The sequence below is a fragment of the Aotus nancymaae genome, unplaced genomic scaffold (assembly GCF_030222135.1).
Source record: "Aotus nancymaae isolate 86718 unplaced genomic scaffold, 86718_ANA_hifiasm-v0.15.2.pri h1tg000032l_0, whole genome shotgun sequence".
Classification (NCBI taxonomy): domain Eukaryota; kingdom Metazoa; phylum Chordata; class Mammalia; order Primates; family Aotidae; genus Aotus; species Aotus nancymaae.
The window spans coordinates 15,280,632-15,289,672 of record NW_026988445.1 but is presented as its reverse complement, the minus strand read 5'-3'; positions in this window follow the sequence as shown (position 1 = coordinate 15,289,672).

Genomic DNA, 9,041 nt, shown 5'->3' with positions numbered 1-9,041 from the left:
TCTAATTTTTCCCAGTCTTTTCCTTCACATCTTCTTACTGTTTTGAAAGTTACAAAAGTAATAGTGTATGGTTAAAATAACTCAAAAAGAAGTATAGAGTTGGCTGGGCATGGTGACTCACGCCTGTAATCCCAGCACTTTGGGAGCGGAGGTGGGCAGATCACTTGAGGTCAGGAGTTCGTGACCAGCCTGGCCAACATGGTAAAACCCCATCTCTACTAAAAATACAAAATTAGCCAGGCGTGGTGGCGGGCACCTGTAATCCCAGCTACTCGGGAAGCTGAGGCAGGAGAATCGCTTGAACCCAGGAGGAGGTTGCAGTGAGCCAAGATCATGCCACTGCACTCCAGCTTGGGCAAAAGAGCAAAACTCCATCTCAAAAAAAAAAATAGAGTTAAAAGTGAAAGTTCCCTTCAACAACAAACCTCCTCTCATTGAAATTCTACTCCCCTGCTTAGAATAAACCAGTTTTAAGTTTTGTGTGTAAATTTGCAGACCTTTTTCCTATGCATTTTTCTGTGGAGGTACATGCACACACTTTTTTTGCACAAACATTGGATAATACTACAGACATTCTCCAATTTTTGTCCCTTAATATCTTAGGGAAGATTCTAGTTCCAGGAAGATGGAGTAAGCACACATTTCCCCCGCTTTGTTTTTACTGAAGACATCTATAAAATATGGACAGTGTGTCACACAGCTATTTGAGGACTCTGAAAAGTAAGTAACACACAGATTGGGTACACTGGACTTCCAAGTACCACTAAAGTGGTGGTGAGTCTTCCTTTTTTTTTTCTTCTTCATGTATCATCTGGCCTTAAGACAGGCCAAAACACAGAAGTGGGCACCGTGGTGTAGAGATCCAGAAGCAGCCTGGCTTGAGAGACAGGAGGGGAAGGAACAGCTGAAGCTCAGAGAGTGAGGGAAGTGACCCCTTTCCCTCTCCTTTTCCCCATTTTCTCATGCTGAAGTTCCCAGGTAACCCCCTGGCTGCCAGCGGAAGCCTGTAGGAGCCGGAAGCCAAGGGAGAGCCTCGCACATCTCCACTGAGTAGAGCTGCGTCATTACAAGCGTGGGGCTGAGCTGATGCGCTCTTTTCCTCTTTGAAAACTGAAGTGACATTGGGACCAAAACTCACAGAAGGAAGGTTGGAGTTTTTGGCCTGAATATCACCAGATAATTGCCTGCTATCCTGCTATAATAAAACAAAAATATCAACATTTTCTATAGGACTTAAACAAAAGCTGCGTCTCATCATGTAACATTCAAAATGTTTACAATACAATCCCAAATTATTCAGCATATAAAGAACCATGAAAATAATTCTAATGGGAAAAGACAACAGAAGCCATTATAGACTTTAAAGTAGTTAATATTAAAAAAGCTCAACTAAGCAATCACTCCTGAAACATATTCAAGTAGAAATTATCAGTAAAGAGGTAATATAAAGAAGAACCAAAGGAAAATATTAGAACTGAAAAATACTATTACATTTTAAAAATTCACTGGATAGACTCCATGGAATGGAAATGACAAAAGAAAGACACAGATTGATAAAATCATCCAATCTGAACAGAAAAAGTCACTGAAAAACGAACAGAATTTCAGGGGGATCTGTGGGATGATACCGACAGGTCTCACAGTCGTGTCACAGATGGATAAGAGAGTGCAGTGCTTGACAGACATGTATAATTAATGGCTGAAAAAATCCCAGGATGGCTGAAACCTTAGATTCAAGAAGCTGAGTAAATCCTAAACAGGACAGATTCAAAGAAGTCAATGCCCAGACACATCATAAACTGCTGAAAACTAAAAAACATCTTGAAAAGAGCCAGAGAAAAATGATGCATTACCTATAGGGAAACAACAATTTGAATGACAGCAGAATTTTCATCAGAAACCGTGGAAGTCAGAAGGAAGTGGCCGATTTCTTAAAGTGCTGAAAGAAAATAACTGTCAATTCAGAATTCTTATCCAGTGAGGCATTCCTCAGGAATGAAAGTGAAATAAAGACATTCTCAGATGCATGAAAACGGAGAAGACAGGCAGCAGTTGGCCTGTTCTAAAGGAACGGCAAAGGCAGCCAGTCCTTCAGAGAAAAACTGCACCAAAAGGAAACTTAGAAGATCAGGAAGGAAGAAAAGCAACAAAAATGGTAGGGATCTGGGTAAAATATAATAGACTATTTTCCTCTTGAGTTCTTTATAACATGTTTGATTGTTGAAAGCAAAAAATACAACATCATCTGATATGGTTTTCAATGTATGTAGATGCAATATATAAGACAACTTTAACAGAAAGAGGGCAGGTAAAGGGACCCACGTGGTGAGAAGGTTTCTGTATTCTAATTAAATTTAAGTGATAAAAATGGTTCTAAATAGACTGGTGTTTTTCTTTCAAAACTTTATACAAAGATATAGTCAAAATCATAATAGGCAATATGAAATACCAAAAATGTTCAACTAGGCCAGGCACGGTGGCTCATGCCTGTAATCCCAGGGAGGCCCAGATGGGTGGATTACCTGAGGCCAAGTGTTCAAGACCAGCCTGGCCAACATGGCGAAACCGTCTCTACTAAAAACACAACAATTAGCCAGGCATGGTGGCAGGTGCCTGTAGTCCCAGATACTCCAGAGGCTGAGGCAGGAGGATCGCTTGAACCTGGGAGGCGGAGGTTGCAGTGAGCCGAGATCGCACCACTGCACTCCAGCCTGGGTGACAGAACAAGACTCCGTCTCAAAAAAAAAAAAAAAAAGAAAAAAAAAGGTTCAAATAACCCAAAAGAAAACAGGAAATGGGGAGCCAAAGAACAAAAAACAGAACAAAAAGAAACCACACACATCAGTAATTACATTAACTGTAAATAGTATAAATATACCAATTAAAAGACAGTATCAGAATTATTTTTCAAAAACATGATTCAGCTATATGATGTCTATAAGAAATTCATTTTAAATGCAGCCATACAGATAGGTTAATAGTAAAGGACAGAAGAAGATAAACCAAGCCAGGCCTGTAATCCCAGCGCTTGCCTGTAATCCCAGCACTTTGGGAGGCTGAGGCGGGTGGATCACTTGGGGCCAGGAATTCAAGACCAGCCTGGCCAACATGGTGAAATCCCATCTCTACAACAACAAAAAGAAATACAAAAATTAGCCGAGTGTGGTGGCGCATGCCTGTAATCCCAGCTACTTGGGAGGCTGAGGCATGAGAATTGGTTGAACCTGGGAGGTGGAGGTTGCAGTAAGTCGAGATTGCACCACTGCACTCCAGCCTGGGTGACTTTGTCTAAAAAAATTAAAAAAATAAAAAATAAAAATAGACCATTCAAATGCTAATCAAAAAAGAAAGCAATAGCAAAATTGATTTCACAGCAAAGGAAATTACCAGGGATAAAGAGGGTCTTTATATAAAAGAGTCAATTCACCAAGAAGACACAGCATATTTAAAGGTATACACACCTGGCAGCAGAACTTCACTGTATATAAGCTTCTGTGCCCATAGTGCACAAGCATAATGATGCTCCCTAAAACCCGCCGGACTTACCTAAGTGTGGCAAGCATCACCCCTAAAAAAATGAGACAGTGCAAGAACAATACAACATAGAATTCTCTGTACGCCCAAGGAAAGCAGGGTTTTGACAGGAAGCAGATGGCTATGGTGGACAGGGGAATTACTGGAAAAGGCTAACATGACAAGATTGTGCTGAGGCAAAACGTGAAGGAAATCTGACAACTGAAAGGAGAACTAGACAAATTCACCATTACAGTTGAAGACGTCAATACTCCTAACAGTAATAGAACTAATTAATAGACAGAAAATCAGCCAAGACAGAAGAACTGAGCATCATTAATCAAATGGCTGTAATGGACATTTACAGAGCACTACACCCAACATCAGCATAATACGTACATTCTTCCAAGGGCACGCAGAACATTCTCTAACACCACATCCTGGCATATAAAGTAAACCTTAACGAACATAAAATAACTGAAATCATACAAAATATGTTTCTGACCATAATGGAATTGAACTAAAATTCAGTAATAGAAACATAACAGGAGAATCTGAAATCCTGGAAGTTAAACAATGTACTCATACACAAACCACCAAAGAGGAATTCTCAAGAGAAATCAGAAAATATTTTAAAGGGGAAAAAAGTGAAATTATAGCATATTAAAATATGTAGGCACAGATAATGCAGTGTTTAGAGGGAAATTTATTGTATCAAGTGCAACAGTTTTTTTTATTGATCTGAAATCTTTTATTATGAAAGAAGATTTCAGATCAATAATCTGAGCTTCCACAGTAAACAGAGAATGATAAACCCACATCTAGGAGAACAAAGGAAGAAAAAAAGCAGTCATCAATGAAATTGAAAACAAAAATGGAATATGAATGAAGCCAAGAGCTGTTATGTTGAAAAAATTATTGAGAAACCTCTAGTATGACTGAACATTTTTTAAAAAGTAGCCATACATATCAACATCAGGAATACGATGATTTACATTTTACTGATTTTTTTTTTTTTTAAATAGGGTCTCACTTTGTCACCCAGGCTGGAGGGCAGTGGTGCAAACACAGCTCACTGCAGCATCAAACTCCTGGGCTGAGGTGATCCTCCCACCTCAGCCCCCCAAGCAGCTGAGACTGCAGGCACGTGCCACTACACCCAGCTCATTTTTTGTATTTTTTGTAGAGATGGGGTTTTGTCATATTGCCCAGGCTGGTCTCGAACTTGGAGGTTCAAGGGATCCCAAAGTCAGGCATGAACTGTGCCTGGCCTTACTGATTACTAGTGATGTTAGCATCTTGTTCTTATTAATCAGTTATCTTTACTTCTTTGATGAGTGGTCTGCTTATGTGCTCTGCCAATCTTTTAAAATTATTTTGGAAAAAAATATAGAAAAGCACACTGCCTTTTTTTAAAAGTGAGTTTGTCTTACTGACCTTCTTAGGGTCTCTCTCTATCTGACAGAAATCTTCTGATATTTTGTGAATATTTTATCACAGCCCATTGCTTTCCTTTATGCTATCTTTTGTCTTATGGAAAATATCAATTTGTATACTCAAATCTCAAACGTTTCCTTTACAGATGGAGGACTTTGTGTGACTTTCAGAAAGACTTACGCTTTGATTATAAAAAATGCAATATTGTCTTCCAATGGTTTAAAAGAAAAACCTTGCTTCTGATTTTAGCTCTTTAATTCAACTGGAGTTAATTATTTGTGAATATGAAGTAAAAATCCAACCTTCCTTTTTTTTTTTTTTTTTGAGACCAGCTCACTCTGTTGCTCAGGCTGGAGTGGAGTGGTGCAGTCACAACTCACTGCAGCCTCAGCCTCTCTGGGCTCAGGTGATCCTCCCACCTCAGCCTCTCCATAACTGGGACTACAAGAGTGCACTAGCACGCCTGACTAATTTTTGCATTTTTTGTAGAGATGGGGTTTTGTCATGTTGCCCAGGCTGGTCTCGAATTCCTGGTCTTAAGCCATCTGCTGGCCTCAGCTTCCCAAAGTACTGGGATTTCAGGCATGAGCCACCCTGCCTGGCCCAACTTTTCTTTTTTAATCAAATGGGTAGCAGATGGATTTAACACCATCTGGTGAACAGTCTTTACTGATATGAAGTGTTACATCATTTAAAAAAAAATTCCTATAGGTACATGGGAAGGTTTCCAAATGCTGCTCTTCTACGGATCAGTCTATCCATACCTGAGCTCACAGTATTGTTTTATTATAATTTTACAGTTTATTTTATATCTGCGAGGCCAAGTCTCCAGATGCTCACCTTGTTCTCTTTTCTTGGTTATTTTCTAAATATGAACTTTAAAGTGAGCATGTCAAATTTTATTTTTAAATTCAATTTGGCAGTTTTATTAAACTGTATTGAATTGACTAATTTTGGAGGATTAACATCTTTCTAATATTGAGTCTTTTTATCCCCAAATATAGTATGTCTCTGTTTAGGTGGGTCTTCCTATATTTATTTCAGCAGGATTTAAAGGTTTTGTGAATAAAAAGTCTTGCACGCCTCTTGTTGGATTTGCTTCTCAACTCCATCAAATTTTCTAAATGTTTCCTTGAAGCCCAGCTCAAGTATTCCTTTGCTGTGTAATGTCACCCAGGCATGGAACAAACCTGCATGTCACCTAGTCATGGAACAAACCAGAGTAGAGTATCATCCCCACAGAAGGTTCCTGTGAACAAACACCAGACTCCGTGCCTAAACTTCAGGCCACTAGATGCTTCCTAAAATATAATACAGATGGTAGAAATCTGGAGCAACAGGCTAGCATTTAAAGCCAAGATTACTCCTGGAAATAAAAAAGAGGAAAAGAGGATGGCCAGTAGTAGAATAATGGCATCCACATTAAATTCATGAGTGAATAATGAAGTTTTTCTTCTACTCTTGCTCAAGGACTAAGTTAAATAAATAGAAGGCTGGGCGCGGTGGCTCACGCCTGTAATGCCAGCACTTTGGGAGGCCGAGGCAGGCAGATTATGAGGTCACGAGTTCAAGACCAGCCTGACCAACATGGTGAAACCCCATCTCTACTAAAAATACAAAAATTAGCTGGGCGTGGTGGTAAGTGCTTGTAATCCCAGCTACTCAGGAGGCCAAGGCAGGAGAATCACTTGAACCTAGAAGGTGGAGGTTGCAGTGAGCTGAGATTGGGCCATTGCTCTCCAGCCTGGGTGACAGAGCAAGACTCCATCTCAAAAAAAAAAAAAAAAAAATAGAGATGAGTAGCACAGGTGAGGGCTAGCGTGGGTCAATAGTTTATTGGCAGACAGCACAGGAATGCCACCAGAATAAACACACTAACTGCTGTGGCTAGAAAGGCAGATTCAGTCATATAGGGTGGAGAACCACCTCCCTGCCAAGGCCTCACAGGCACCTTCTCACCTTGATGACAGGAAGATCTAACCAACAATGTATCAGCACCAGACTGCTTTAACTGCTGAGGACAAGTAGCCTGTGACAGGCATTCTGAAAACCAATTGGCATGCGTTTTCACTCATGTAATTCTCATCTGTAATACTTTTACTGAATTCAATTTGCTGGAAGCAGGGTCAAAAAAGCAAGCTACCAAACTTGCAAGATTTTAAAAATCAAAACATGGTTTCACAATGATGATATAAGCTTATCCCTCACTCCAGATAATTTAGTACTAGCTGGGTACTGTGGCATATGCCTGTAATTCCAGCACTTTAGGAGGCTGAGGCAGAAGGATCATTTGAGCCCAGGAGTTTGAGACCAGCCTGGGCAAAATAGTGAGAGCCTATCTCTAAAAAAAAAATAATTAGCTGGGGGTGGTGGTATGCTCCTGTAGTCCCAGCTCCTTGAGAGGCTGAGGTGGGAGGATAGCTTGAGGTCAGGAGTTTGAGGTTGCAGTGAGCTATGACACCATTGTACTCCTGCCTGGGTCACACACTGAGACCCTGTCTCAAAAACAACTTTTTTGTTTTAAATGGAAAATACTCCTATACCAATTAAAATCAGAACTGTTTACAGTTTTTAAAACAAAAGCATATTTGAAATTTTCATAATAAAATGTTCCTTATCCACTGTGTAGGGCAGAGGGACCTGCACCCAGGGCTGCTGTCTGCTCCCGAAGTATGGCGTTGGGCCAGCCCCCTGCCTGGGCAGCTCGGGCCCCACATTTGTCAGATGGGCCTAATATCTGCTATGACCACTGCAATGGGTCATTCTGAAGGGTAAATCAATGCTAAATATAAGAATACTCTTCAGTTGTAAAATATGCTATGCCCCTTCAAGGTTTTACTATTATAGACATTTCAATGGATAGTATTATTAATAGGTTATTGTTAAACTAAATATTATCCAGTGTTTCTCTGACACATGATGCTTTTTAAAGAAGAAAAGAAAGGTGGGCATTGAGTCCTATACTTTGACAAGGGATGGGAGATGCAGTGAAAGGGGCCCTCGGCAACTGCAGATTCTTACAGTGGAAGCCCTCTAAGTGCAGGAGTCAAATTCTTATAGTTCAGATAGGGCTGAAATTTGGAAAATCAGAAACACATATAAACAGCCTACATAGAATTCAGAATTTAAGTGTGAGGTGAAAGAGTGAGTCTTAAAATTAGGGTAGGAAAACCATTTGCCATTCCTCTATTCCTTTGAAAAGGCGGCAGAGTTACTAAGTTTCCAGGATCTAATTATAGCTCCAGCCTCTGCTTCAACATGGGGACTTGTCAACTGTAACTGAGAGTGTGTAATTAACAGAAGTGAGAGATTCAACATAGTTCACCCCTAATCATTTATGAGGTATCATAAAATACTACAACAGCTGATCATGGCTAGGCCTTAGATCAGAGGTTTATGGACAATTATATCCTCAGATGCATCTGACAACTCTCAAGCTTAAGCTCCCCATTCTTACAATATCAAATCCTGCTAAAATGGAGAACACAGCAGGCATAACTGCTTGTTCACAGGCTGTGCTGTGAGATGTGCCAAGAGCCAGCTAAGAGTGCACAGACAGAATCCCCAAGAAATACTAATCCTAACAACAAAACATAAAGCCCAAATCTAGTAAGCTATCAATCCTGGAAGGTACAACATGTACTGTAGTCAATATTCAAAAACAAAGTGAGCAGAAAGGGTTTTAACTGCCTGTTTGGAAATTTTGCAAAGTGGGATCTTGCAGTGGATAGACTGCACCTGCGATACCCAGATAACCTGGAAAGACGCAGGGACACAGTTGGCTTTGTGATCACTTATCTTTTCCACAAGCACTGGAGTCCCTCCTGTGTGCCAGGCATCAGGCACACCAAAGCAGCCCTGTCCCAGGGAGGTCTTAGCCCAGTAGAGAAGACAAACAATGACAAGGAACCATCACTGAGATCAATACCAAGAAAGGAGGTCTAGACAGAGAATCATGAGAGTTGGGTGTCTGCATATGCTGAGGTCAGAGAAAGCACTGTGGCAGAGAAATTTTGCACTGCACCCCAAAGAACAGCAGGCCTTCAGCTCAACAGACTTGGAGGGCTGGCTGAGGAGCATTCCAGGGGAGG